A 15,182-nucleotide genomic window follows, 5' to 3' on the forward strand; every position below is an offset into this window, starting at 1 on the left:
TTTTCATCTTAACCTACCAATGTTTGTTAAATGCAGATTACAGGAGAATTGTTTCTTTTGACGAAAAGAAACTTATTCATGTTAAAAATGAATTTTCCATAAAAAGTGGATATATTCTTTAAACTTTTCACATCTAATTTAAAATATATATGTTTTGCTAATTCAGCTACTGCAGTGGACTTAAAGCTTTATTAACAAGAAATTTATCATGTTTAATTTAGACAACAGGTAAGTGCACAGGTGCAATATGTGATTTCATCCCCTGGATAAATTCATTATGAAGAAATATATTGCATACAGCAGTGTGGTTGTGGGTATTTTTTTTTTTTTGGTTGGTTGGTTTTCAGTTGATTTCTGTTTAATGTTTTTTGAGACAGCCGTCAATATATTTCTATTTATTACCAAGCTTGTCATTCTGTTTCATTGCATCTTGATAAAAGGCGGGTGTGGTTTTCAATGAAAGTAGGTAAACGCACTGATAAAGGAGACAACTGTATTTTTAATATTTTTTCGACTTAATAAAAATTTATGACCTCTTAAGAATAGCAGTTGAAATTTTGAAACAATAGTTTGTATTCTCACATTAGGTCAAATATGCATTGTTAGAAAATAATTCAAATGAAAAGATCCTACGAGTTTTATAAATCGCTGTAGTACTGTAAATACAATTTGTATCAATAAGTGGAATAGCTGAGCTTATAAATCTTACTATTTTGTATTGCCTTTTATAACAAGAATTGCAATTACAGAACCCTTGTTCGTTACCTTTTTTCAAAGCTGTTTATTTTGAATTATCTCATGAAAATTTCATAAGAGTTGCTAATTATCCTGTCTATAAAATTTGATTTGATGAAATAGTAGGAGACTCCATTGCATTGTAAATGTAATTTTACCTAAGATTCCAGAAACTAGTGGGTTTTGCTTTTTTACTGTTGTTTTTTTTTTTCGTGTTTTAATTTTCATTCAAATCAAGTGACTTGGAGAGTTTTGAGGGTGAGGTGGGGGAAGACTTTAAATTCCACCAGAGTAATTAGATTTACCAAACTTTTATAGTGCCTTGGTTAATGGGATTTTTGTTTGTTTCCAGGGATGATAGGTGAAGGATTCTTTTTTTTAATAAGCCATTTTAAAAGAAGTGAAGGATTCCTGTATTTAAAATAACTACACTTACAGCTTGAGAACACACTAGCACCTAAATAAACTCCATAGCACTCAAAATATTTTCCATTTCATGTTGATGCTATATATGAGTAAGACTTTGATTTTTAATCTGTGGGCATCTAGGTGTGAGTTCCAACAGATGTCCATTAATTGATTATATTATATATATTTGTCCGTATTTCTCTGCAGAAATTAATCTAATTTTTTTTCTATTCTAAGGACTAAAAAATCATATTAACACAGGAAAACCATGGTGGGAAAAGGTGTTGCTACAGTAGCTCAACTCTTCTTAGAGCTTTATTTACATATTGTAGGGGAGAGGGAAGTAGAGAAGGTAAGGACTCAGTCTTCCTTCCTGGTAGCATAGATTTTCATTTTTTTTGTCCTCCATACCATTTTTGAAAGCCAAGTAAAAGTGCAGTTTTCCACTTTGTTTTCACTTATGTTGTACATTTACAAAATGTAGCCTCAGGTGTTTGTATATAACTGCATTTTTTCTAATCAGATTAATATCACTTTTAATGTTTATAGGCACCAGAGCTAAGGATGAAAATTTCAAAATAGCTTTCATATTCTGGATCTTTAATTTTGTCATACTTTTTGTACGACATTTTTCTGTTTTCTGTTTTGTGGAGATATTTTTATTTGTTTATTTACTTTTTGGTATTCAGTAACTATTCATAATGTCACAAAATTCTTTAATCCAGAAATATTGGACTTGGTTTACAAAAAGAAAAAAAAAACCAAAACTGTACTAGATGTTTCTTTACATGATACATAAGCTTTCTGCAATTAAAAATATCAGTATAAATTTACACATTGTTTTGAAACCTTATTCTATAAAAATGTCTGATTTAAAAAAATTAATTTGCCCAAAATTGGCTCATCTTTTTTTTGTTTCTTTAATGTTAAAAATCCCCACATTGATTTCTTTTTAACCCTTTTTTAGAAGAAACAGATTATTGGTATGACTATAGCTAGAAAATACATCTTAGAAGGAGTTGTTATATTACATGATTTTTGTACTGTAGGTTTGTTCCTTTTTGTTATTTATTCAGCAAACTTAGAAATACTGTGTCAGGCAACTAATTCTGGCATGTAACTAGAAAAACTATGATGAGCTGAAATTTGGTAGCCCCAATTTCTTCAGACCAAAGGAAATCAGTAATAAACTACCACTTTCTTGCAAATAAGTGTTTAAAATTAAATTTAGCTGTTTTTGCACTTTTTTATGAGTCACAGTATTAGAACTTTAAGGTCGTGATTGTCTAAATATTGCAAAAGTCATATCATTTTAGAATATCACATTACTAATACGTGTTTTTGTATTTGATTATTTGCATGTACAAAAGACTAGAGACTTTCCAGTTTCTCTTCTGGTAGAGAAATCATTTTCTTTTGCCTTCTTCCCCCTCTTGCCTGTCTTAGAAATGCTTTAAAGGGTCTTCCTTTTAGAAAGATATGTTTCAAATACTGGAATTTATATCAAACACTTTTATGTGGAATTTTATTCCATTTCTTATCCAATTATGAGAAGTTTAATATATTTTGTTTAGTCCTACCTTATTTCACTGAAGAATCTTTGCACTGAAAAGACTTGTCATGGTCTTAAGTATTAAGCTGTATTCTGCAATAGATTTGAGTTTTACTATTTCAAGTTTATTTTTTATATTTTAAAAAATCATACTTTTTTATCATACCCATTTCGTTCAATATTTGTCTTACATCCAAACTGCTTTTGTTCTTTATCTAGTTTTTTTTGTTACCCTTCTGTTTAAAAAGTTAACAGTTGGCATGGATCACATATTAGTTCCTACTGTTTTCCTTCTGTGACTTTTAAGATACCTTAATTTCAGAGTGCTCAAATATAGAAAATTTCATCTAAATCTTTTGATGAAGACTATGTAAAAATGATTTAATTTTTTAAAATGTCATGGTATTTGGTTTGGTGTTTGTGAGTTATGGTGTGTGTGGTTTTTGCCATTTATCAAATATTTGGCAGCAGAAGAATAAAGGCTTTTCTGGTTTTCATTTCTTTTCCTAGGCTCTTCTTAAAAGTGGAAACTCAGATTATCAAGGCTCCAATATAGTATATGTCAAATTTTTGGTAATTTAACAATTTACTATTTTTATATAGTTTATTTCCACTCAATCAGTAAGACTCCGGTGGAACATATGAAAAAGCCACTAATATATATTTGGTTACAACAATTTGTTTAAAAACTAAATTCTAAAATTTTGTCCTGTAATGTCATAAGATACTTGGAAATACCAACATTATTATCCACTCAGGCATGGCAAAATAATGAAGCTGAAAATAACAGTAACTGTCATCATTAAAATGGACAGTTTGGAGAGAAAAATTGTTAAAAATTTGTCTCTATCCCTTTAGTAATTTTAAGCTGTGTGATTTTGATTTTAGAAGCACAGACTGTATTTCTGAAATTTTTCTTACGGAGTTCCCTTTACCAGTCCTTAACATGTGTATACACAGGCACACATTTGCGCGCGCACACACACGCACACACGCATATTCATCTACACCGCTTTGAAAATGAGTGCCCTAAAGAGAAATGAAAGCAGAAACATTAATCTAATTTGTTTGAAGAGTCGTCAGATGATAAAGCATATCACAGGTGTATCCAATCAAGTTCTTTCTATTTAAGAACATTATTTTCAAGTTGGACTTTCTTAGAATATAGACAGGATTGGGGTCATTTTGAAGACCTTACCTCTGTGTGCAGGGAACAACTGATGGAACTGCAGGAGGCGGAAATCTGTTGAGTGTCTTCATGCTATAATACATGACATTTTTATTGCAGGTTTTGACCTTTAGGAGAGAGCCAATTCTGGAGAACAACCGAACTTCTTTGGTTGAATACTCACATAATGCATTGGAACATGATAGGAGATTAAGGTATACAAATGAATTTTTAAAAGCATGCAATTTTATATCTTTGAAATATAATTAGTCTGGACAATTAGTAAAGCTAGAACTTTTCGGTTAGCCAAAACCAATAAAGATGTATTAATAGACTGAAATAATCCTGTGAAATGGCCAAGGTTGAGTTCTCTTGCTTATTAAAACTTCCGTTTTTTTATTTACTTAGTATTCTCATCCTTTAATCTCCCTGTATTAGGTCTAATTCGAACTGAGTTTATTTATTGCAAAAGAAATACATAGAGTGGTTTTTGTCTTTTCTTATGGTTGTTACAGCAGTGTTATATGTAAAAGAACTGAGTTGTGGACTTTGCATCTTATAAAATGGAAGGTTTAAATCAAATAGAATTTGGTGCTTGGATACTTGACAGGTATAATGGCAGATAGAGATCATAAAATGAGATGAGATGAGTATATTTTAAAAGGCTATTTCAAGAGAATATTTTAAAGAATTCCAAGTACTCTCCTAACCAAAAGTGGCAATTAAGTTGAAACTGAAAACCCACTGTCTTAAGCAGAAACTAGTATCTTACTCATAACTACACTGAGTAAATTATTTAAGTTGTTCATATCAAAAGTTGCAAATTCTTTACGAATGTAAAATGCCAAAACTTGTAGTGACTTATGTCTTTACCTCAGAAGTACTTTAATCTTAGAACCACTTGTCTAGCATCTTTGTTTTCTTTGATTTTTATGGTTTTTGTTGAAAACAACTAATAGTAAAATTTTTCACTGTTTTCTACAAGATAATCTGGTATAATGAAAAATAATTTTTTGAACAGTAGTACTAAGTGTTACTTGGTTAATTTTTACACAGTAAAGTGTTAATCGCATGATAAAGTATTAACCATATGTTTTTTTAGAACTATTTGCTAAATAAAGTGAGGTTTACTCAAATACACTGTATTTTTCTTTAATTTTTTTCACCTAAAAATATTCAGATATTTGAAATCATACAGGTTTGCTTTTATTAGCATAATATAATTTTAATCTTTAGAGTGAAGTATAATTATCATGGTTATAGAACTTTTATCTTTAAACAATGTTAAAATTTTCCTAAAGCAAATTCTCAGATGTGTTTCAGAATTTTTGAACATTGTGGTACATATTGGTATGTTAAAATACCAGTTAGTATTAGATAATTCTGTATTATGCGATATTAAGTAAATAATCCAGGAATGTGAATCCATTAACTGTTTAGTTAAATAAAATATTAAAGTTTAATAGAAATCAGTTCAGTATAAGGGTGAAGTTCAGGTATTGGTGTCATTATACTTTATGGTGGTTGTTTCAGTTAATTACAGGGTGTATAGCATGTCTTCGTAACTTTGATTTGAGAATGTTATTAAAAAAACAACTTACTTTGAATAGGGTGAAAATGAATATAATTTTTCACCCTCTAACCTAACCAGTGTTTTCTAGGTAAGAGAACATCCAGATGAAAAGTGACAAATAGGGTTTCTGAGGTTCTGGGGGAAAAAAATCCAGGTTCAATTTATCACTTTCAATCCAGGTACCTTTACACAAAACCTTTATGAGTTAAATGGGAGAAGAAAGATAGCTTTTGATTTTATATTGTAGATAAAGACATAAATCCAGAGTTGGTCTTGTTTTAGAGAGTCTATGGAATATTTGAAATTGTCAGAACTTATTGTTTGGACACAAATATTTAGCATCACGAAATTGCCCTCTTTACAGCTATATACCGACTTATAAACTTCTACATTTTTAGCTTATTAAATTAACCTCTGAAAGAATCAGTGTAGATATTCATAGTTTTCTTGCATGTGGTCAGTTCTTTAAGAGGATAAGAAACTAACATTGTTAGTTGTATGCGTTAACTTTAAGGAGAGAGGTTAATAAGGGTTTTCAAGTGCTGTGTGTGATTGGCTATTCTTTACCCCTTAAAGGGCATTTTTGTAAGGATTTTTGTCTGTTTTAAATTTGCAGACCTGAGTATCTGTATGTAAGCCTCGATATGTATATATAGCTCATTATGTCAGAATTTGGGGGCAGGATTCATTGTTATCTTTTTTCTCAGTGATAGATTTGTGCAATATTTGTATTTTTGGTTAAATATATTTTCAGAGTTAAGTAACATTTGTTTTCAGGAAAAATTCTTAATTATACTGTCAGTGTTTTTGTTTTTTTGCAATAGTTATGCTTAGTGGGGGAAAGAATACTTGGATAAACTGGAATAGATAGAATTTAACATGTGCATATGAAGGGACTCGAAATTTTTTATGTGATAGTGATGTATAAAGCTAGTTTATAAAGACAACTTATATTTTAAGCAATTTCTCAGCTATAACAACTTTTTTTAGTAGAGGTTTTATAGTGTTACTGTGGATTCATTAAAGAGTAGATAAAATGAATTCCTTAATGCAATCTTTTAAATATTTATTTGAAGCAATTTTGTATGTGTGTGTATTTTATGTATTTTTTCTTGACTAGCAAACATATTGTTTGTCTATTTCTGTTTTACTTCAAATAAGACCTAATGCATCAGAATTGTTTTTTCTGATAATCATTTTCAAAAAGGCAGTATTTAATTAGTAATGATATTTTCACTAAATATAATTTTGAAATAGGATTTCAATTCTCAGCATCACAAGCCACACTTTTGATAGTTTGTTAACAAGTTATGATTTGGCTTAGTTTTACCTTTCTATTTTCATGGTTAGAGTTACTTTGAAGAGGCCTGCAAGTTGTTTCAAATGTAGTTGCAGCAACTGATTAATGCACTGATTAGTAGTTTAACTTGTTACTGTTTCTAAATGTCTTAATTTTCAAAAATCCTTTGATATTTCCTCTTAGTCTTTTTTATTGTATAGCTTTCATACTAAATAAACATATTTAGTAATCTTGTTATCCTCAGAATTTTTACATTTTTTAAAAAATTTTTTTAGCAGAAAAATTATTCACTTTTTATAAAAATAAGACTTTTCTCCTTTTTAAATAAAATATTATGATCTAAATTTTGAATGTTACTAAGTTTTGTACTTTTAATACATCTCAAATCTAGCCTTCTTGACTAAATATATTTAAAGTTATAAGCCAATTCTAGCATTTAAAAAAATAACCTGCAGATGTGTCCTCATTTTTCTGACGTTTTAAGTTTCAGAATCACAAATTGTCTAAGGTATTAAAATAAAAGAATTGCATTTAAATTTAATTTGATAGAACAAATATTTTTATTTGGTTTTCATCAGTTTGTATTACATTCTTGCTAAGTTTTTAGCTTTGGATTACATAAAGTAGATTACATGCGTAAATTTTTTTTAATAGTTGGAATTTCTGTAAAAACTTTATGGCCTAAAAACTTAGTTCTTTGCTAATAATATCTAATATCAAACATGGTGGTGATTAGATATGTGGAACCTGGATGCCTGGAGTTTTTTTATAAACAATATATAATGTCATTTCTTGATTCAAGTTTATATACTCTATTACCTTCTAGGAGAATAGCTAGGGAAGGAAGATAGTCTCTGTGAATTCACCCTGAACCTGGTTAAAACTCTCTTGAGAATTTTGACAATTTAACAGTTAAATATATACTGGGAGCTACAGATCATTACATATGTCATTAACTTTTTTTCTTAGGTACATTATAGGTTCCCTTTCTAATCAAAACACCAATTTTGTCTCTTTTTCTCCTCTTCCCTTCCCACTTTTTAAAGAAATACTCCTTCTTAAATAACTATGTAATGAATAAGCAGACCTGCCAGGTAGGTTCTGAACCATTGTTTTCTTGCTTTAGTTGCATATGCTTTTCTCAGCTTCTTTAGCAGCAACCTAACAGTGAACAAACACGTATCACCACAGCCCTTCTTCTTGTCCCTTACAGCTGGAAGCAGGGGCCAGGACTTTTCTCTGCTTGTCAGCTGTTGTACAGAACATCCAAGCTCAGTTAACAGTGACCAAACGTGCCTGAACCCACCAGTGTTTACAACCAGGAGGGAAGGGCCCAATTGACAGTGTGACCTGTATGCAGCAGGATGAATGCATTCCTTGGCAAAAAAGTGGTTTTTTTTCCAAAGCATTCTAAAGAGAATAGTAGATAGTTATAGTTCTTAGACTCTTAACTGCTTTTTACTATTTATGGTTTTCATTCATTTAATTCCGTCTGTTTGAATGGAAAACTATCTTGCTTCGGGAAGTGTGTATGGTATATTTCATGTTTTTCATTTTTAAGCTTGTAAAACTGGAAAAAAAGCATTAATCATTAGCTGCTGATAACACAAGCAAGGTAGTACATTGAGGAAAGAAAAGTTGACTGTGACCATGCAGGAGGGTTTCTTTCACTTCTGGGCCGTTTTCTGAGCCCATATTATCTTTGTTTTATAATGCAGTCCAAACAAGTCCAAATTCTTGTTGGTTTCACTACAGCTAAAATGAGCTACACCCTATAGTTCATTTTAGTGCTGTATGTAACTGAAGACAAAGCAGGCTGCAGGTGGAAACTGAGAAGTTTTTGCTTTTTCTATTAAAATAATTTTTATATATGGAAAGTTCAAATTCTTCTAAGTCTTTTTTGGAAATAGGACTTCATAATTTCAAATAATATAAATGAACAGTTTTTATTTTTACAATTTGTATTTGCACAGATTTGTATAACCTAAATATCTGAACACATTTCTCTTGTGTGTGTAAATAATTCCAACAGGTTGTAGTGACAGGGAAGTGAATATTGAATTTCTTTCAAACTGCTATTTTCATTTGTAACATTCTTGGTGGAAAACTACAAATGACATTTTATATTACTGTATAGGCCTAATGTCCCAGTTCTGACATTTGCAATAGCATTATTTTAGAAAAGTAACCATATTTTTTCCCTGGTCATCTTCATTAAAATCATAGCTAATTACTCCCACTCTTAATGTTTTCCCTTACTAATCACAGTAAACTCAAAAATATTAGTTCCCTGTTAATACTATCAAAAAAAAACTTTGTCATAGTATATGCTTAGTTATCTGAAATAATAAATGATCCTACAATCTGGTCTAACATTGTGAAGTCAAACATATTCAACCATAAAGTGAGACTATTTTTTTTTTTTTGCTAATACTATAGTGTTTTCTTTAATATGTTGATGTAATTTGACAGATAACATACTAGTTACTGTTACCTACCTTTAAGCAAAAAGTGAGTTACATAAACCTTTATATTGAAAACATGTATTTTTTACTATTAATTACTGTGTAAAGTGTCTGTGGACCACTAGATTTAACCTGTAATAAAGTATTTTTCCATACCTGCTGAATCAGAATCTCTGGAGCTGGAACTCAGGAATCTGTATCTTTTATAAGCTCTGAGTTTTCTTAGAAGCACCACATACATATGAGCAGCACCTCCCCAGATGAAATGGGGGTGGGATTCTTCACACCAATGAACTATTTACATTTCTGCCTTTTTTTTCCCCTTTGGTCATCACAGATATAAGCTCAATAACTAATTATGAATCTTATCATTACTACAATAGTTCTAGGTTAGGTCCTGTTATTTCCTCAGTCATATAATGTAAATCTTTATTATGAGAGCTTTATTTTTGTGCAAGTGCCTTGGGTCAAATTTTAGTCCATTCTGTTTGTTTGGAACTCTTAGTATACCTGTGTTAGTCCTACACTTGATGAAAACAGAAGGAATTGGTTAAGAATTTTAAAAAATTTTCTTGTAGATAGTAACTGTTTATCTTAAATATATTTCCAAGTATTGGAGAAAATACAGAAGGGGGAACTTATATGCTGTTTTTGGGAGCATTTGGTGATAGCCTAGTAAAGCTGAAGATATACACAGGCTTGAACCCAACAATTTCATTCCCAGATGTTGTAGATAAACTCAGACGTGTGAAAAAGTCTTGTTTATTTTACTTTTAATAGGAAAAAATCTAAAGCAATGTAAATGTTAAGCAACAGGAAGGTGGCAGATTGTGACACAGCCATGCGATGGACTGTTTGTTATGCTGCTACTAAAGTGAGAACTGTGGGTGTCATCATGTATGAATGTCTTCAAAGTAAAACATGGCAAAAGGTTATATACAATATGACATTTATGTGAAAGATATATATGGTATGATAACATTTATATAAAACTTGAAAATGATATGTATTGTAAATATTTGAATTTATAGTAATTATATAAAAACATGCATAGAAAATAGCAAATTCAGGTTTGTGATTATCTCTTAAGAGACAGAGGAATGGGATCAGGGCATGGTACAAAAAAGACTCAACTATACATATAGGCTTTTTTCTTTAGAAAAAATTGGGAAAGCAAAGTAAGCATGGTAAAATATTAGAATTCAGTACAGCTTGACTAGAGGGCCAGGGATAGGATGCTGGGGTTCATTTTGGAATTCTCTTGATTTTTAGGTGGATTTGAAATAGTTATTTTTTCAAATAAATGTGGGGAAAAAATGCCCTGTCCTTTTTTTGGTGAAGATGGTCTAATCAATCATGCTCTTAATGCTGAATAAAGTATTTTTCCATACCTGCTGAATCAGAATCTACATATTAAAGTTTTAATGCTGAATTAAGAGCATGGATAGGTTTATTCTACTCTTTCTACTTTGTCTTATAAGTACTTAACCACTAGTTGGTGTAAGAACTACAACTTATGGCCCACAGAAATCAAACATTTTAACCAGTCTATGTTACTAAGATATTTTCAATTCTTTTTTTTTTTAAAGTTGAGCTGTAGTGTTTCCTTCCTTTGCATACTGGCCTTTAATCCTTCCTACTCTTATAAATAAAAGGGTAACTTTTGAGGTGTGATCTTGAATTTATCTGCAATTATATGATATTCTCCAGAAGCTTAGTGCGTTCCAAGTCAGACATTGAAATATGAGTTTTAGTCACAGTTACATATGTGACTTTAAAACTTTAAGAAGGTAATGGTAATAGGAAAGTGAACTTTGAAAACTATCACTAGTACTCTGGGCTGAAATATATAAATGCTGCTGCTGGATGTTTATAATCTGTGATTGTGCTGTTTAAGGATCAGAAAATCAATTGTCAGACTCAGTTGAAAATTTTCTGTCATATATAATGTGATCAAAATTTTAAAGTCTTCATCTTTACTTCTTTCCTAGGTTTATTAATGATAAAATGAAGATCATAATAAAACAGTACCCTACTTAGACCAGCAGCTTCTACCATGTAAGTATTAATTCGTAGTCGTCCCCCTGTGGTTGATATAAAAAGTTACTGTTTAGTGTCATGCTTTGCTTTATTTCTGATTTATTTCTACCATCCTGCAATAACTTCTAAGCTCCTGTTACCTGCTACATATTAAAGTTTTGTATTAATTTAATCCAGTTCAGAGTAAGAATAATGCCATTACCGTAGGTAAGGTTTCTATTTTGTAAGGTATTTCACACCAGGCCCTATCATTTCTAAATCTGGGAAACACAATTTTAAACCCTTTTCCTTCAAAAGAATTTACAAATAAATAATGATTTGTTTTATTACCACAATTATTCAGGCCTATTGACAGTTATTTTATGGTCTTATAAATTGGAAGATATCCTCTCCACTTGAGAAACAGTTTTTTTTTTCATTTGTTTGTTTTTACATTTCACTAGATTATACTTCGACTTCTTTGTGAGAGGCTTAAAATTTAGCTGCTAAACTTCAGGAGGTAAGAAAAACAGGAAGACAATCCCTTTTCCTTCCTTTTATATGTACACATGTACATCTCTTAAAATAAGAAAAATTTTAACTGATTCATTTAACTTTTAAGAAACTTGTAAATTCTAAGGGGATAATTTTAACATGTTAGCTGAAATTTATATAATATCCCTACATACAAAAAGTCAGGGTCATGTTAAATGCACAAGATACTTATTTCCCTAAAATCGGTTAACATAAAGATTCATTTCCATCTATTCCTTGAGCTAATTCTTTGTCTCTAAATTAAAGAAACTCTGTGTAACTGTTTCTATTCTTGGTGTAAAGGGATTGCCCTATGTAAATGAAAACTGGTAGGTCAGTTTTCCTCTCTTACATTGGTTCTCGTGTATTGCCTTATACATTGCATTAGTGACCAGTAAATAATGTATATATGCTGAGCAGTGACCTTGTTATAGAAGGTCAGCACTGAACCCAGTAAGTAGTGTTTAGGGTACAAATCAATTAAATATTGAAATTTTTTAGTAATGAGCTAGTTTGAATGCACAGGTCACTTCTTCTAATTTTTTTCACTTTATATTTTTGTCTCTGAAAAACTAGAATGGAAACATTTACAGATCCCCAAAGAGTCCTATATAATCAAGGCTTGAGTTTCTTAATTGGTCTCTTGGAAGCCAGCTCAGCTTTTCTTGAACTTGACTCTTAGAAAAAGAAATCTTTTCAATTGATCATGCACTCTTACTGCAGGCTGAAGGGCAATCCACTTTTCAAAAATAAATAGGTACCATTTTCACTTCTAACAGATATATAGGCACAGATAATGATGTCACAGTCTTAGCCTCATTTCATCTCCTGTGTAAATTTCTAAGCAAACAGTCTTCCTCGGATAATCTCCAACATCTTTTAAACATAGGTCATTTGCTGTATTTCATAATTGGAGTGCTTTCTGTTGTCTGTTCTAGGAAGTATGCCTGGAGTTCCCTTTAATCTTAGATACCAAAATGGTGATACTTTGAATTAAACAATACTCGGAAAAAAAATAGGTACAGAGTGACAGTAGTCAGTGATTCTGTATGATTCTGTGGGTATCCCCTCTTCCCTCATTTGTTTAATGTTTGTTTAATACCATTGCTTCTATAAGGTAGGCTTTTTTTTTTTTTTAAGCTATTCATTTGTGGAAGGTGGCTGTTCCAGAACTTGTGGAATATTGGTGTTCCATATATTGATGCCATTGAAATTAAATGACAGTGTTATGGGTTCATTTTAACAAACTGAGTAAAGAGATGAAATGTTTTCCAATTTTTTTTTTTTCAAGATAAGGCTCTTAAACCTTTGTTGCTTAACGTAAAACATTCAGAAATTCTCATATTTTTTTCTTTTTTCCCAATTTTATGTTTCTGAGCTGTGCTTTGATTTTTCACATTGCAGTTTTGGTTACATATATTTAAATGATATGTTTTTGTTTTGTCAATTTAAAATAGCCAAATGTATCATTTGGTGCTAAATAAAATATCTTTGGGTGTATTGTCTGCAGCTAATATCACTATTATCTTTTTCATCTACAACAGCAAAAACCTTAAGACATTGACTTTATAAATAGGAAACAAGATAAAGCAGGAAATTCACTATTGAATGCTGTCAGTGTCAGTAGTAAACAGAAGTGATGGAAACAAATTTTGCAATTCAGAAGACTTGCTAAATTTGCCTGCTATCAAGAGCTAGGCTAGTAAAAAATGCAGAAACTCTTATGTTGGACTAGTTATCAAGATAAATATTTAGAAATGTCATCAAGGTAGAATAGTAATGGCGTGTAATCACACAGCAATATTCTAGCAAATATTGCCAATTCTTGAAATATAAATAGTGTAATTGTAGGACTGACTGAAAGTACTGTAAATAAAATCAGAATATGGTAATCAGTAGAGCACTAAGTAATCAGTATGGCAAATGATATAAAATCTGTTGTTTTCAATGAAATTTAATGCTTTTGATATGAGTCACTAGATATAACTGAAAATTCTCCAATTTTAAATTTATTTGTGATATAAAGTTACTCTAGTGTAAACTGCTATCTATCTACCTGTGCCAGTCATGAAGAAATTTTAAGTATCCTGAATAATTTTATAGTGTGAATGTTTATGGGAGAAAAATGTGTGCTACTGGAGAAAAAAACATTGCTCCTTTGGAACTTGAACTGGTGCTAAAGAAGATTTTGCCAACTTACTGGTATAATCAATTGATATTAATTTGGTAAATATATCAAATTTAGGTTCTAAACTGTGTATTCTATAATTTATGAACAAACAAAAAGTTCATAATATATTACAGCTGTTTTTCAGTTCAAATAACTGCTATTTTTGAGAATTAGACAATGTTTGATCAAATGCCAGGTGTTCCTGTCCTCAAAGTCTTACATATTTGACATATTTATGTGTTAAACAGAATGAGTGAATTAAATCTGAGCTTTTACATTTAAGGCAAGGTTGTGTTATTTCCCTCTCAACAAAAAGTTGTAGCCATAAGATTTGAATTTTAGTGCCAAAATTATAGAAAGGGGGTGGATTTAGTTTTCCCATCCTGAACAACTTCATGGTTTAGGATGGGAAGAAGAATGATGGAGAACTTGTTACTCAGAAAGTTACTGTGGATGTTTTCTTAGGAAAATGAAAATAAGATAATTTAATAGCACAGGACTTGATTTAAGTAGGAAGTTAATATATAAATATAATGAACTCTTATATAATACGGATTTCAAATTCTAAGCATAAATACAATATGTTAACATCCCCAGACTATCTCATGCCATCTTGATCACTACCTATTTTTCTGAAATGAGAGTTTTCAAAGTTATCTCCATTTAAAAAACAGGAATAAACTGAATGCAGAATTGAAATAAATATGTGTTGAGTTGTCAGTGGTCACACCTGATTTTTCCTAGACTATTTGTTTCACTATTCCTGTTATATTAAATATTGTTAAAATTATTTTTTTTTAATTTTACTTTTTTTAAATTTGGCTTTTCAGGTTGTTTCTTTATGCCCCTATTTATTTTGTTCCCTATACTCAGAACTTAAAATGGGCAATTTGTGCTCCAAATCTTTTAATGAGACAGCTTAGTAAAATACACTGAATTTTTCTAAAAGTCAATTTTTAAATTGATCTGTATTAATTTTATTTTAGTGCTCAGATTATTATAATTAGAACCATAATAAATTTTTCCTTAATGTTATAAATTGCATTTATGTGAGCAGTAACTGAGAGGACAAAATAAAATTCTCATAATAGAGCAGATTTCAGTTTAGCATATAACTTTATCCTTAGGTCCTAAATAAACCTTTTAAAAATAGTTTTTGTATGTTTTCTTAAGGCTAAGCATACCTAGTCAGGTCTCTCAGTCTCATAGTATAAATTCTAGACCATATAGTGTCCTATATGTTCCACTTTGGATCTGC

General features: G+C 30.5%; 1 long non-coding RNA gene across 13 annotated transcripts in view; it reads left to right on the forward strand.

Moving 5' to 3' along the window:
- The window catches only part of LOC140848049 (uncharacterized), a 106,194-nt gene that overhangs the window by 40,679 nt on the left and 50,333 nt on the right, over positions 1–15,182 (forward strand). For 9 of the 13 annotated variants that reach the window (XR_012128578.1, XR_012128583.1, XR_012128579.1 and 6 more), the window contains 3 exons: positions 3,984–4,078; positions 11,193–11,259; positions 11,685–11,740. This is a non-coding gene — a long non-coding RNA (uncharacterized lncRNA). The remainder of the gene's footprint in view (positions 1–3,983; positions 4,079–11,192; positions 11,260–11,684; positions 11,741–15,182) is intronic. The other 4 variants (XR_012128582.1, XR_012128577.1, XR_012128581.1 and 1 more) reach the window with 3 other exon arrangements.

The sequence above is a fragment of the Manis javanica genome, chromosome 1 (genome assembly GCF_040802235.1).
Source record: "Manis javanica isolate MJ-LG chromosome 1, MJ_LKY, whole genome shotgun sequence".
NCBI lineage: Eukaryota > Metazoa > Chordata > Mammalia > Pholidota > Manidae > Manis > Manis javanica.